Raw genomic sequence first — 15,321 nt, 5'->3', positions numbered from 1 at the left:
TAAATCCAAGATGGCTCAAATGTTGGCATTATTTGCACATGAGAGAGGGCTCAAAGTCTGAAAATGAATAAGAAGTTAGATTCTTCAGTAGATGCCCATGCATTGGCCAATAGTTAAATAGCTATGCATAAGTGTGATGGAATTATTATTGTGTTGTAAGAAACAATACCAAGAATAGACTCAGAGAAAAGAAGAACCAGGGAAAAAATCCAATGTAAATGGATAGAACAATGGAAAGAACAAAAACCCTAAATTCTATGTGGACCCAGAAGAGAAGTGAAAATGCACCTTCCTCCTTTCTTGGAGGGGGGGGAAGGGGGAGTGGAACTATGGGTGAGGGAACATTGCAACTACTTGCAGATTCAAGTAATGCAAAATGGATTTCTTTTTGTTTTCTCACTTTTTTATATTCTTTGTCATAAGAAATGCCTCTCTGGGTAGGGGAGAGAGGAGGAACATTTTTGGAAATAAAGATGATAAAAAATAAAAGCTATCAATTCAATTTTTCTTGAAGGTACTAGATCTTTCACAAGGCAATTGAAGGAGGTTGGAGTAATTGGAAACAGAGGATGAAATTTCTGCAAAAGACAGAAATATTAAAAAACCAATAGAGACAGATGTGCTGAGATTGAAATGGAGACATTTCTAGCCCTACATGTACAGTCAGGCATCTGCCAGTTCTGCCCTTCACAGTCCTCGATTCACTTTTTTTTGTCCATATTGATCACATCTTGAAGAGTTGTTTTAGTGCCAGAATCTCTGACACCCTGAGGGGCAAGCTGCCACTGTCAGGTTATGTTAGTGTTCAGCATCTAGGCTTTGCCCATGGGGTTTCCCATCACACAAAGCTGGAATCTGGTCTTTTCTGATACCCAGGCTAGCTATATCCATATGTATTGCCTCCCAAAAATAAGCCAATCCAGGGTTAATTTATGACTGGATATTCCCTACACAGTACCCCATCACCTTATGAGAGATTGTATTCAGAGACCCCCACTAACTTCTCCCCTTAGAAGTTAACCTTTAGTCTCTAGTCCCCTTCCTGTACTTAGCCAGGAGCCCTGATACTCAGAGTCCAAAGCACATCTGCTTCCTTTATATATCCTATCTTCATGCTTAATCTGTGAGTTCCCCAAAGGGTGGAGATAGTTTCTCCTCCTTCCTTGGCATCTCCATCCTCCTGCACAATGAGGGCTCCCAGTTTTTGGATGGGATGAAGGCACATCTTGAATCTTCAAAGGAAAAAACCCTCTTCGTGTCCAGCTTCAACAGTTAAAGATGTCTGGACTAAGCTGGCGCCTAGGGACAAACTGAGGACTGTGGGATGGTCACAGTTCCAAGCCGGACACAGCTGCCTATTTGTTGTTTTGGGTTTTTTTTTTCTCTCTTGGCTTGCTTCCAAAGCAAATAAACTAGGAGGGAAAAAATGAAGGGGATTCAAGGGAGACAGAAATGCCCATTGCTTAACTACTCTATACCCCAGGGAAATCTGTCTGCTCCACTGAAGGCACCCCACTGATGAAATTCTATTTATTGCCAGTTTTCCATAATAACTGGGGATAATCCACATGGATAAACCAAAACCATTTATACTTGGTATGAAGAAATCCCTTTACATATCTCTTTATAAAGTGCAGAAAATGTCATCTTTGTTTCTGTATGGGATGTAGTTTATTCAGGACTACGGGTTCATTCATCCATTCTCAATCTAGTAGCCCCTTTGGACTCATTCCTTGGAATAAGGATGGAGGAATAAACGGAATAAAGTTGAAAAACATTAGCTATTATTGCTTCTTATTAACAGCTCCTGAAACTGGGCAGGCTGATTGAGACAAGAAATGTTTAATGTAAAAGTCAGTTAAAATGATGTTGATAGAATTTCCATGTTTGTTTGCAATTATCCAGATCCAGCTAACCAAGAAAAACCCATGATGGGAGATGGAGAAGGATATTTAATCTAAACTATAGAAAAATCTAGGGTCATACTCACCACCCCCCAGCCCCCGCCCCCCGCCCCCGCCCCCACCACCATCTCAAAGCAAGGAACCCAAAATTTAAGATTGTCCAATTGGACAAAACCAGTAACAATGGTCACTCATCCCTCTCATTAGACCCTGTCTAGAGAACTGCCAGAGAATGGAACCATCAGTTCCATCCCCTAAAAAAGTGGTCTAAGATCAACAAAAGTTTTCCTTAACAGTATAACAGGCTCTTTGCCATTCATGTAACAGGATCAATGTTCCCTATAATAATTACCCATCAACATCCCTCACTGTGTGTGTGTGTGTGTGTGTGTGTGTGTGTGTGTGTGTGTGTATTTTTAGGTTTTTGCAAGGCAAATGGGGTTAAGTGGCTTGCCCAAGGCCACACAGCTAGGTAATTATTAAGTGTCTGAGACCGGATTTGAACTCAGGTACTCCTGACTCTATCCACTGCGCCACCTAGCTGCCCCCCTCACTATATATATGACTTGATTTCAAACTCTCTGAAACTCATCTCTATACTGCTGCTACTTTAGGTCCCCAGGACCTAGGGCCTATAGGCAGTTAATAAATAACATAGAAGGCAGTTAATAAATATTTGTTTATTGAAGACACCAAAAGGTTCTCAAGAGTCACTAAGATTCAAAGCTCATACACCTACCTATTGGGGAGGAGTCTTGAGGGTCTTCTTCTTTCCACCCTCCCACAAGAAAGAGAAGCCCTCCCCTACTGATGCATATAAGGTTGACCAATATTGTGTTCAAAAGGAAAGTCCACCCTGAATCTCCTTAATCACTACCACCAGTATCCTTTAGCACAGCCATTAAGCACCTATCCCAAGTCCAAACAAGCTATATAAAGGGTAAATGGAAAAAATAAGAGAGTAAGCACTAGAATTAAGAGAGGTTACAAAAAGATTCCAGTCAAAAATGGGATTTTAATAGGGGCATAAAAAAAGTCTGGGAAAGCAATGGTATATGAGGAAGTTATCTTAATCTAGTCTAATCAAGACTCAGTCTTGATAGTCTTTCTTGCTACCTAACAGCTAGGTGGTACAGTGGATAGAGCTTGGAGAACTCTGGGACTGAGTTCAAATTTGACCTAAGAAATACAGAAAGCTGTATTTACTTTGGGCAAGTCACTTAACCCTGATTGCCTGAAATCCAGAGCCATCTCCAATTGTCCTGATTCATATCTGGTCACTGGACCTAGATGGCTCTGAAAGAAAAAGTGAGGCTGATGACTTAACATGGTACTCCCTCACTCAAATACAATTCATGATGTAATGATCTTCTTCAAGTAAGGACAAACATCCTCATGATATGATTCCAGCCCATTTCCCTCTTATTATAGTCTCAGTGGTGACAGAGGATTATTATACCCTCTGTATGATTAGTCATTCATATCTAAATTTCAATTCCATTTTCTACTGATCTTGTCAAGTCTCTTCTCCAGGATTAAGTATTAGGGCCACCCTAACATTCCCCAGCTTTTTTAACCTGAGATGAGTGAGGAAGAAATGAAAATAGGGTCTCCTTTTAAAAAAACAAATGAAGGCAGAGAGAAGGAAAGAATGAAGGATGACCACTGGTGGCTTCCTCTAAACGGCAAGCAAAAGACTTAAAACACAGTAAAACAGAATCTTGTTTAGTCAAAGGTTCAATCCCTGGATTGCCTAACAGAAACTGCCTCCCCCATCCCCAAACCAAGAGACCAATTCTTTATTTTTTAACAAGGACCTAGGGTTGTTAAGGAATTAAGGATGACAAAAAGCAGGTTTGACCCCAACCCCCTTAGTGACCAGAACTCTAACTGACCTTTTCCTGACTTCCCACAGACCACAGTTCAAATAGCTTATATAGCATTCTTCCCCCATTCCCAAGCCTTCTAAATCTTAGGATAACAGTTTAGACATCTCAGAGGTCATCTAGTCTAACCTAGTCCATTTTACCAATGAGGAAACTGAGCCCCAGATTTAGCAGTACCAGAGTTAAGGTCCCCTAGAATTGAGACTCTGTTCTTAGAGAGCATCAGATTGGTTACTATGTCTCTTGAATCCCTGTTCCTCTTGGTTGACTCAGTTCTCCCATCTTGGACAACAAGGACAAAAAATTTTTTTCCACAGCTAAATAAAGTCTCTCCAGTTTGACCCTTTACACATCTAAGAAGGATGGTCCAAAGGTTTAAGATGGGGGGAATTTTTACTGTTTTTTTCCCTTTTGTTTTTAATGTAACTTCTTTTCTTCTAGCTTAGTCCTGAAAAAAGCAGAGCATTTCACTTTGTGTAACCTCCGTAAGACTAGATCTGTTTAGAAGATCCATTAAGCTGGACCTAGGTATTCCCCATCCCCCCTCCTTCCAAAGGCCTCCTATCTGGAAGTCTGACCTTCTTTGACCCCCACCCCACCCCCCATTATATTCCTACATTCTACTAGTCCTGGAGAGCCCCATTCAGCCCCACCCCCACAATCAGAATACAAAACCACAAGAGTGAGATCCTTTCTCCAAAAGGTAAAGAATGTGAAAGTGAGTCAATCCAGGCTTCAAAGAAAATCTGCTCCCACCTGCCAGCTCTGTCCCCTTTTATTAAACCCCTCTTAACTTTCCTTCTCCCCACCCAATAGATAGGAACCTCTGGAAGTTTAGAGAAGGGGAAAGAAGGAAACTCCCAGGAAATTTTAAAAAAAGGCTTCTTTAGTGAAGACTGACTTCTTCCCTAACCCAATACACAGCTCTAAAGATGTTCTATGTGGCCCCCAACCTCCAATTTTCTAGTTCTGAAATGAAGAGGTGTCTCTTTGCCTTACACTGAGAGATCTCCAACCCTAGCCTTCCTCCTTTAATATCTCTTTATTCCACAGAAGATAAAACACAGATGACAAAGACTTGGGGGGGGGGGGATTGGAGCTGAGATTCAGTGGGGTAAAGAAGAGAGCAGAAGGACCAAGGTCCCCTTTCACCTAAAATGGAACAGTCCTCAGGCAGAATGAACAGATCAAATCCAAATATTTTTTCTTCTTTCTTTAATATACTCACTTTCCTCTTCTAGCAGAAACTAGTTTTCTCAGACAAGTACAGAGCAATTCTTCCTCAGCATAATCTTTTCAACTCAGCCACAAACCAGATTAGCTAAACTAATTATTGAGTTAATGCAATTACCATGCCTTTTTTCCCTCCTCCTTGGCTCTAGTACAAACCATACAGAATCATTCCTCCCCAGCCCCCACCTTCACACCACCACCACCAGCAGCAGCAGCAATAGCAAAGGAATTAGATTCAGAGGACTTCTTGTATCCTTCCAAGCTTTCCCTCTACCTCTTCACCCCTAGGGCTAAGTCTGAACCTTGATGAGGCAGGCCTTGGAAAGATCTGGGCTAATAGAAGAAAATTAAGTCTGACTGATAAATCCCTAAATTCAACCCAGCTAGGAGATAAGGGATGGGGGGGGGGGGGGGGGAGAAGAGAATAAGGGACCTCTCCTACCCCTGTAGCAGTGATGAAGCTGGGTGGTAAAATGGATACAGCATCCTGGCTAGAGTAAGGAAGACCCATTTCCCCAAGTTCAAATCTGGCCTCAGACTTAAGCCTATTTGCCTCAGTTTTCTCATTTGTAAAGTGAGCTGAGAAGGAAATACCAAACTACTCCAGAATTTCTGCCAAGAAAACCCCAAATGGGGTCATGAAGAGTTGGACATGACTGAAAGAGCCCAATAGCCCAAAAGAAGAGGAATGAAGAAGTAGGATCTCAGAGGCAATATAGTGGAGAAGTTAAAATTCCATCTGGATTTTGATTATGAAAATAGATTTAGGGTTTGAAGATATCTTAAAAATTTTCTAATCCAACATCCTCAATTTTTCCAGGTAAGGAAACTGAGAGTAGGGGAATTGAAATGGTTTGTCAAAGAGAGACCCAAATATGTAGTAGGCAGCAAAGCTAGGATTCAGACTCTGGTACATGGATTCCAAATCCAACCCTCTTTCTTCTCTCTCAGAATTGACTTCTAGCTGAGTGACCCTGGGCCAGTCACTTTTACTTCATTATCATCATCTCTATAGGGTCATATTGAGAAAAGTGTTTTATAAACCTTAAAACACAATATAAACATGAGCTATATTTCTTGGTCAAGGTCTAAAGCAGTCATGAAACTTTCTTCCATTTTGCCAGTATGGACCAGAGACTTCTCCCATATGGACCAACTCTACCCATGTTTCAGAAAGGACCTAGGCTAAATGAAGGATCTTCCAGCTGTAAAAATCTTCTAACTTTATGATTTGTTCAATGAATACATCAAAAGGCCCAGATTCCAACCAAATCTACAGTAGTTAGGCTTCAGTAAACTTCAAAATTTGGTAATCCAGTAGAATTCAAACCTTAGGGCTTGCTTCTTCCTCAATTAAGAGGTGGTCAATTAAACCAGAGAATGGGAAAGGGTAGAAGAGAGGGTAAGAATATGAGATAATTGGGGTATCCTACAGATTCTTTTTCTTGCTCAGTCTCCTGCTCTGGGCTGGGTAGTGGTTATAGTGGGTTACAAAGGCTTTGCATGAGCTGGGGAAGAGAGCTAAGGATGAAGGGGGATGCCCCTGGTTATGGAAAGAAAGTGCAAATGGGCTCCCTCCGATTAGTAAACAGGTTGGAGGTAGGGAGGAGAAGAGGTCAGAGCAGAAAGGATCAACTCTGATCTCAATATTCTGAGATTCATCCAGAGTTAAGTTGGTCTTGAGGAGGAGGGAGCTGAACTTCATGGCCCATTAAGGTCCTTTGGCTCTAGATCTATGATTTTATGATTCCCCTTGGAAAGTTTATTGGGGAAGCAAGGTGGTGCAGTGGAGAGAGTACTAGGTCTGGAGTCAGGAGGATCTGAATCCAAGTCCAGACTCAAGATATTGTGTGACCCTGGGCAAGTAACTTAGCCCTATTTGTTTCAGTTTCCTCAAATGTAAAAAGTGCTGGAGAAGGAAATGGAAAACCACTCCAGTGTCTTTGCCAAGAAAAACCCAAATGGGGTCACAGGAGAGTCAGACAAGACCGAACAACAAGAAAGTTTACTGCTAGGTTAATTTTCCACAATAAGAAATGAAAAGTGGGAGGACAAAAAAAGGACAGAGTGAAAAGAGAGGATGAGGGGTGGAATAAGTATGTATATAGCACCTTCTTTTGTGCCAAGCCTTATCTCATTTGGTCCTTGTAACCCTTCTGGGCAAGTGGTATTATTCCCATTTTACAGTTGAGGAAACTGAGGCAACAGAGACCCATTTAAACCTATAACTAGTGAAATGAAGTATTTGAACCAGGAATCCTCTAAAGAGTCCTCAGAATCCTAAATTCTATGATCTTAGCGCAACAAGGAGACACCAGCAAGACCAAGTAACTTTTTGCTGTCCCGGTTCCTGTCCACAACCCTTGCAGCTTCCTGACGCTCTATAAACCTCCTGAAAAAAGCCCTCCCTAGGTTTCAACAACAACAAAAAAAAAAAAAAAAAAAAAAATCATACAGTTAAATTACAAAAGAAGCCATTCACTTCTCCCTACCTTCTGAAACCCAAACACACTCCGGGGAAAAGAAAATCCAGGACTTGGAAACATCCCAGGAAGTTCGGATCCGTTTAATGCCAAATTTATGTTTAACAACAAATTCACCTGTTCAGCAAACCTGGACTGGAGGTCCCGCCTCCAAAGCCAGAGCACTGACCCCACGGCTCGGAAATCTGGACCCAGACAATAGGGCCCCACCCAGGCCTGGGGAGGTGGGGGAGGAAGAGGAGGGCAGGAATGACGCTGGGTGGGGGGAGGTAGAAGAGGGACAGAGAGTGCAGCCCAGCTGCAAGTTTCCTTAACTGTGAATTCCCAACAGAGAGAATGCTCGGTGTGCTCACCACGCGAAATGAGGTCAAAGTCTCCCCCTCAGCCCCACAGCCAAGGAGGGCAGTGCTCTAGCCAGACGTGACCTTCCCTCCACCGTGCCCCTCCCGACCTCTCAAGTGAAGAACCCCTTCTCCAGCCACCTCTAACCCTTAAAAAGGACCGGAGAGACCCACCCTCCCCAAACTCGCCCTCCCCTCAATCTCTCGCTCCCCATTTCCAGCCCCACCCAGCTCAGCCCTCTATCCACCCACTCTCCCTCCGGGATGGCCAGCCGGACCCCTCAGACGCCCCTTCTCCAAGCAAAACCTCGGACCCGGACTGCCTTCCTGTGCCCCCGCCCGTCCGTCCCGGACCTCAAGGCTCCTGCCCTCTCCGCTCCTCCAAGTGGGCGCCTGCTCCCGCCGCCCCGTCGGGCAAGGCTCCCTGGGCCCCCTCCTCCATGCTCCAAGCGCCACCCCGAGGGACCCGCCCCGAGTCACCGGGGCGCCCTCACCTGCGCTCGTAGCCGGGGTCCGGGCTGGGGCTGGGGCTCGGGGCCGCGGGCGGGACTGGGGCCGGGGCGAGTCTGGATCGGAGGGCCGGCTGCGCTCGGGCGGTGGCTGCTCCGGACTCTGGCCGCGGCTGCAACTCCCTAAACGAACAAAAGGCGAAGAGACCTGACAGCCAAGCCACGCCTCGGGCTCCCCCTCGGAGCCCCACCCCCGGGGCGACGCCCCCCGCGGCCGCGCTGCCTTTGGTCTCGGGGGCTGCCCGGCCCACTGCGGGCGGGGCCGCGCCGCGAACCCGCCCCCCGGGCCACTCGTGTTTACCGCCGCTCCATTGGTCCCGCGTCCTGCCAGTCGGCTCCGGTGCCCGACCCCGGCCTGAGGTCCCATCCCCATTCCTCATCTATTGGATGGAGAAGGAATACCGCCTCGTGAATGGGTGAAGCGCTGTCAGTAAGCCTGGGGAAAAAACCAATGGAATGATTGGGGTGTGTCTTGCCCCACCCTTACTCTCCACCAGGTAGAAACAACTCCCACCTTCCCCCCCATACCTGTTCTACAGGTGAAGGAAGGGGGGGCGGTCCTAGGGGAAGAAAGCTGCGTGTCTGCGTAGACGCCTAACCGACTCAGCATCAAGGAATAATTCCCTTAAATTATTGCACCGTGGCCAAAAAAATAGGCATCAGGTGGCAAAGACCTGGGATTAAGTGAAAAGAGAATTTGAATGCAAATTCAACGGCCCCGTAAAAGTCACGTATAGGATGATGGAAAGAAGACTGAAGAAATAAGCCTGAGGGCCTAAGAAAACCAGGCAGCAAGCGAAAGGAAGGAAGGAAAGCAGATGGGAAAGGCTTTCTCCCACTCTATATGCCAAAGCCCTAGAAAGCTGAAGTGAGGGGAAATGAATTAATCCTTTGAGGGCTTAGGTGGTTCTAAGATCCTGAAAAGAAAATCATGGCTTTTCCCTTTGGGGGCATTTATTGAATGGATGTTTTTGGAGGACTCACGGTGAGTTCAATACCTTATGTCAGGTTCAGAGGTCCCTTCCAATGCAACATATCCTACCCCAATCCAGGAGGTCTTCCTAGAAGACATAATAGGTGAGTGGAAACAGGACAGACTAGGCCGATCAGCCTTCCAAATTCTCTCTGCCCTGCTCTCCTGGACCCTCCTTCTCAACCTGTCTGGCTTCTTCTTTGGGTAGTTTCATTTCCACATTGCTTTCACCCACCCAGCTTCCCTCTGCTTCAGCTAATGTACTAGCTCTTTGCCCCATTTGTTGCTTGGTTTTCCCTTCTAGAAGACCAAAACCCACTCTGTATCTTAGTTCTCCCCACACCTCTTTCTTTATTTCTATCTACTATCCTTCACGTGACCCATCCAATAAGAAGATTGGCCTGGCTTGGTCAGACCATGGGAAGCAGGGGAAGGGAGAACATAATGCCTCTGAATGGAGTGAATAAACCAGTGTGTGAGCCTTTCTCTCCAACAATAATTCAAGGGTGTCTCACCTCATATCATGTCCCAACTTGTTTACTCTTAACTAAAAAGCATAGAGTGTTGCTATGTATGGAAGTAGAAAAGGTGCAAAGAGAAGTCCCAGAAGCTGGAATAAGTGGGGAGTTTCTATTTCCTTATTCTTCATATAAAAACCTTGCCCTTCTCTTACACCTCCAAATCAGATTTCTATTTTCAATGTTAGAGGTTTGGAGATCATTATTATCATTCTGTCAATAATGGTGAATTTAACCTGATTTTCTTTTTTTTGTTTGTTTTTATAAGGCAATGGGGTTAAATGACTTATCCAAGGTCACACAGCTGGGTAATTATTAAGTCTGAGTTTGGATTTGAACTCAGGTCCTCCTGATTCCAGGGCTGGTGCTCTATCCACTGCACCACCTAGCCACCCCTAAACTGATTTTCTTTTTTTTAAGGTTTTTGCAAGGTAAATGGGGTTAAGTGGCTTGCCCAAGGCCACACAGCTAGGTAATTATTAAGTGTCTGAGACCGGATTTGAACCTAGGTACTCCTGACTCCAGGGCCGGTGCTTTATCCACTGCACCACCTAGCCACCCCTCCTGATTTCCAAGAATGACATTTCCCCCACCCTCTCTCTGCCACAGCCTGACTATGGGGATGATGACAGTCACCAAGTCATCCATTTCCATGCTTCTAAACCAAGGGAGTTAGAGAATTCTCCTTTTTTGGGGGGGAAAAATCCTCAAATTATCTTAGGAAGAAATTCTATTGTACTAGTGACATGTGGAAAGTTTTTGTTCTGTTTTGTTTTTAACCTAAATTCTCTAGCTGTGGTTTAAAGCCATTTCCTCCTTTCCAGATTTCTGTGGCTGCTGAGACATTAGTCCTCAAAGGATTAATTCATTTCCCCTCACTTCAGCTTTCTAGGGCTATAACATATAGAGTGGGAGAAAGCATTTCCCATCTCTCTAACTCATAAAAGGGGTCAACCCCCAGGGGACAAAAGTAACTGGAAAATGAAGGTGCCCCAAAAGTAAAAGGAAGTACTAAGGGGAAAGGGGAGAAGTAGGGATTCTATTTGGAGACCCTGAGCTTTTGTGGAAGTAAGAGGGGAAGATCTCCTTTTCGCCATATCTAGTAAAGCCCAGAAGGTTTCTGGCAGCCGTTATATACCAGAAAAGGAATGGGTTCCTTTTTCATTCTTATTTTCCCCCTTCCCCTCCTCTTCAATTGAGGCCTCTGGCCATATAAGGTACTGAAGCTTCTGCATGCTATTTGAACCCCATCTTCACTCTGCCCACACACACTTAAATACACACACCTTGTACACTCATAGGAACAGAGAACCATACACAGATTATACAGTTATATTGACATTCCCATCTACACACAGAAATCAATAATCAAGACCCACAGTGGGAGACTCATGGATATACATTCACATGCACATGAAGCTCCATACCCACAAACTCATGAAAACAGAGAGAGAGAGAGAGAGAGAGAGAGAGAGAGAGTTCATTTCTCTTTAACTCAGGCTTAAGGAGTGCTCAGAATTAAAAAGTATCTAGGGAAGATTAATCTGGTGACCCCAATATGGGGTTATTGAATCAGGTTGTTTCCTTATTAACCACATAACATGCCTATCAGAAGAAACAGGTTAGATAACTAAGGTCTTCCCTAATGGTCATGGTGAAAGACACCAGAATGAAAACAGTGAATGAAACCAGAAGTTTCTGTAATAGTTCATCCCTCAGCAGAGACCCTATTATAGACTGAGGAAGGGTATGTGTGATGCAGAAATGGGGAGAAATGACTTTCAAAGCAACCAGAACCTCTTGTTTAGAGTTAGAAGAAGTTTGTGTTCTGGAGTCTGAGCAGATGAGGTGGGCTGGGTGGGAGGGCAGGAGGTGTGAAAGAAAAAGGAACAGTGGTCTAGCTCTAGGTCTCACTACCTGGTGCCCTGAGCCTCAAGGAGAGGTATGTCTGACCCATAGTGGAGAGGACACTTCATTGCAGATGTAGTTCCAGAAACACTTCACTGTGAAAAATGTGGGTGGAAATGGAATGTTAGAGGAAAAACAGAGAGACAGAGAAATAGAGCCAGAGAAGGAAGGGGGAAGGGAGGAAGGGGGAAGAATCAGGTTTAGGGAAAGGAATGGATTAAGAAGGTTCATGGATATGGTTATGAAATCCCTGAGAATGTTTGTGCTTAACACCAAGACCAGCTATACAGAGCTGTTCTCCTTTTACTAATAACACGCGATCCCTGGAGGTCTCTTGTTGGGGAAACCCCACTCAAGAGTTAGGACCAAATTTCTTTCCCCCAAGGCTGGTTCAATAAGTAATGGTTTGTTACCCTAGGATCTCCCACCAAAGTTTCTGGAAATCCTTTGACATAACTGGGTGGTTCCCATGGGGGGAGGGGAGGAAGTGTAGGGGGGAGCAGTAGGAGACAACACAAGCTCCTTAAACCTGCTTCTAGTCTGACTCCTCTAGCTGACACAGCAGTTGCCCCACCCATCCCACCTGCCCCACCTTCTCACCAGAACCCAAAGCTGGGCAAGGCAGGGAAAAGACCTGTCCTAACATGCATCGATGTCATCGGTTGACATCCATTTGCTTGCCTTCCCACATCCCTCCAAATATACACTGGAGTTCTAAGTGGAGAGTAGATTCAACATTCCACCCCAATCCTCCAACCCCAAAGCAACTTTCCAGGAGCTTCCAGAGACACTCAAGAAAGAATTACAGCATCAGCTAATTCTCTTCATTTTACAGTCAATCAATTGACATTTATTAATCATCTACTATGTACTAAGTGATAGGGATGCAAAGAATTGTAAAAGACAGTAAAATATGATCTAGAGACAAGATGAGATCTATTTAAGGTCACACAGCTTATCAGAAGTAGAGCAAGGATTAGAACTCAGGTCTCTTTCTCTCCCAGTGATCTTGACACTCTTCCATATTAGAATAGCATACTCATGGTTCTGACCACAAGATTCAGGCTAAGGTGGGGGAAATGATTACGGTGCTGATGAAATCTAAGAATCTTTGTGAAAATATGGAATTCAAAATCCTGGGTTCAGCCTCTGCTAACATACGAACTCAATGATTATGGATAATGCACAAACTCGTGTAAAATAGAGTTAATAATACTTGGTCATAATAAGAACTAATAATAATAGTTCATGGTATTGTTGTGAAAAGGTTACTTTGCAAACCATAAAGTACAAAATCAATTCAGGCTATTATTGCAGTGAGCTGACTTAGTTGAGACCTCTGAAAAAAATTTGCTCTTAGGAAAAAAAGGCTAGAGTTGAGGGTAAGAGAAGCAATGGAGACTTTTCATGCCTGTCTCTGCTTCCTCCAGGGACTCCATTGTAAATCAATAACCACTTCCATTCCATGCTCCCTGTAATCAGCACAGATGACTCTACCCCAGGCTGGAAAGATCAGTGAAGCAACAAGACTTCTACCTCCCACCCCCCTTCACTCTCCTGTTGTCTCAGTCTCATCCTCAGGTCCTCTGCCTTCTTTTCCTTTAGCACAAACTACCTTCCCATAAATCCCCTGGGGGCAAAGACTCCAGTTTGGGGACTTGGTGATTCTTAGCCTTGAAAAGCAATGCCTATGACCACCTCCACCACCCCCATAAGGGGAGCAATGGGAATCAGGAACTGAGCTCCCTGAATATTTCATCAGTACATTAGCCTCCAGTTAAAGGAACAGCCTACAACTCATGAATAATTTATCATCCCAGCTGACTAGTAACCAGAGTGTGTGTGAGAAGAAAGAAAATGGAGGGGTATCAGGGAGGACCTGGAGCTTAGGGGGTTGATTAGTGTGAATGTTAGGAAGAGAGTTGAGGTAAGAGTTTGATAGAGGAGGAAGAGGAGTGGGGTGCCAGGGATGGTCCAGGGATTGGGGAATTGACTGGACAACAACACCACTTCTTATTTTTTCCATACATAGGTCTTTCTCAGTTACCTCCTCCCAGAAGGCTTCCATCAATCAATGGAAATACGTTCTCCAAAATTCCACAACACATCACCTCATGTTTTTACTGAAATGAGTAGAAGAAATAAAACTGCCTACATATCCACTTCATCTCCCATCTCTTTATCTTTGTCCAAGATATCTACAATTTTGAATGATTAACTGAGTGCTGTAAACCATGGACTGATTAAACCAATTTAATTCAACAAGGATTTATTAGCACCTGCTATGTACTAGGCACTATGTTAGAGGCTGAGGATGAAAAGATAAAAATAAAGCACACATAGTCCCTGCCCTCAAGAAGCTTGCATTTTATTAGAAGGGAACACAAGAAAATTAAAGAAAATTAAAAGCAAAATATTTACAAAGTAAATTCTGGGCAGAAGGCACTCACAACCAAAGGTCTCAAGATAGGAAGTATCTCTTGAGCTAAGATTTGAAGGAAACCAGGAATTCTAAAAGACAGAGGTGAAAATGAAGGGCATTCCAGTCAAGGGAGATATCTTGGACAAAGATAAAGAGATGGGAGATGAAATAACAAGCAGACTAGTTTGAATGGAACATAATTGCATGAAGAAGAGTAATGTTCATGAAACCTGAAAAGGCAGGCTGAAGTCAGCTTGTAAAAGGTATTAAAAGTCAAAGACTGTATTTTTATACTAGAGAGAGAGAGAGAGAGAGAGCAAGTGCATTTTGAAGAGGGGAGTGCCATGGTTAGACTCATATTTTAGGAAGATTGCTTTGGCAACTACATGAAAGTTGGATTGAAGAAGGGAAATATGGGGCAGGTAGACCAATTAGAAGGTTATAGCAATAGTCAGGTGAAGGGTGACGAGACTGAATTACAGTTGGTATGAAGGGAAGAGATTTGAGATATAGTGTGGTGATAAAAGCAATAAGATTTGACAACTGATTGAGTCTGAGGTGTGAGAGAAAGGGAAAAACAGAGGCTGATTTTAAAGTTGTGAATCTGAGTAATCAAAAGGATAATAGTATCAGGTGGAAGAAAGAATTTAGTAGAAAAAATATTAATTTCTGTTTTGGACCTAGGTCCAATAAGAAAAAGAAAAGATAGTATGTGTTGGAGGACAAAAAGAGGTCAGATGAAGGTGATTAAGAAGATACACATTTGCCCCCTACTTGAATTTTCCTTCCTGAATAATGGGAATTAGAGGCTATTCCCACTCCTCCAGGCTGCTTGTGGATAAGAGAAGATAAGATATGGGTACCAAGGCGCCAGGTATACTCCTGGCAAGACACTGATTATGGGGTGACTTAACCAGCAAGCAAAGTCAGGGTTCATGTTGGGGATAGGGTCAGCACCCAGGGTTTTCCCTGGCTCCCAAGACATACCAATTCCTGTGCCATCAAGGAGCCTGAACATTGAGTAGGGTGGGGCTGTCTAGGATGGATGGCTGATGAGAACCTGGTCCTTTGAGTTCATCCCCATCCCTTCTCTGGGCCTCAGATTTCTATATTCTCAAAACGGGGCCAACCACCTCTTCCCTTC

The 15,321-nt window shown here is 44.0% G+C and overlaps 1 protein-coding gene across 2 annotated transcripts in view; it reads right to left on the bottom strand.

The window, feature by feature from the left end:
* Positions 1 to 8,401, bottom strand: part of JUP (junction plakoglobin) — a 50,782-nt gene extending 42,381 nt beyond the window's left edge. The window contains exon 1 of one of the 2 annotated variants that reach the window (XM_074223929.1): positions 8,342 to 8,401. The gene's annotated coding sequence lies outside the window, so the exon portion shown is untranslated. The remainder of the gene's footprint in view (positions 1 to 8,341) is intronic. The other variant, XM_074223930.1, reaches the window with a different exon arrangement.
* Between the last annotated feature and the right edge of the window lie 6,920 nt (positions 8,402 to 15,321).

Source organism: Macrotis lagotis, chromosome 2 (genome assembly GCF_037893015.1).
Source record: "Macrotis lagotis isolate mMagLag1 chromosome 2, bilby.v1.9.chrom.fasta, whole genome shotgun sequence".
Classification (NCBI taxonomy): Eukaryota; Metazoa; Chordata; class Mammalia; order Peramelemorphia; family Peramelidae; genus Macrotis; species Macrotis lagotis.
This window is presented reverse-complemented; position numbering and strand designations above follow the sequence as displayed.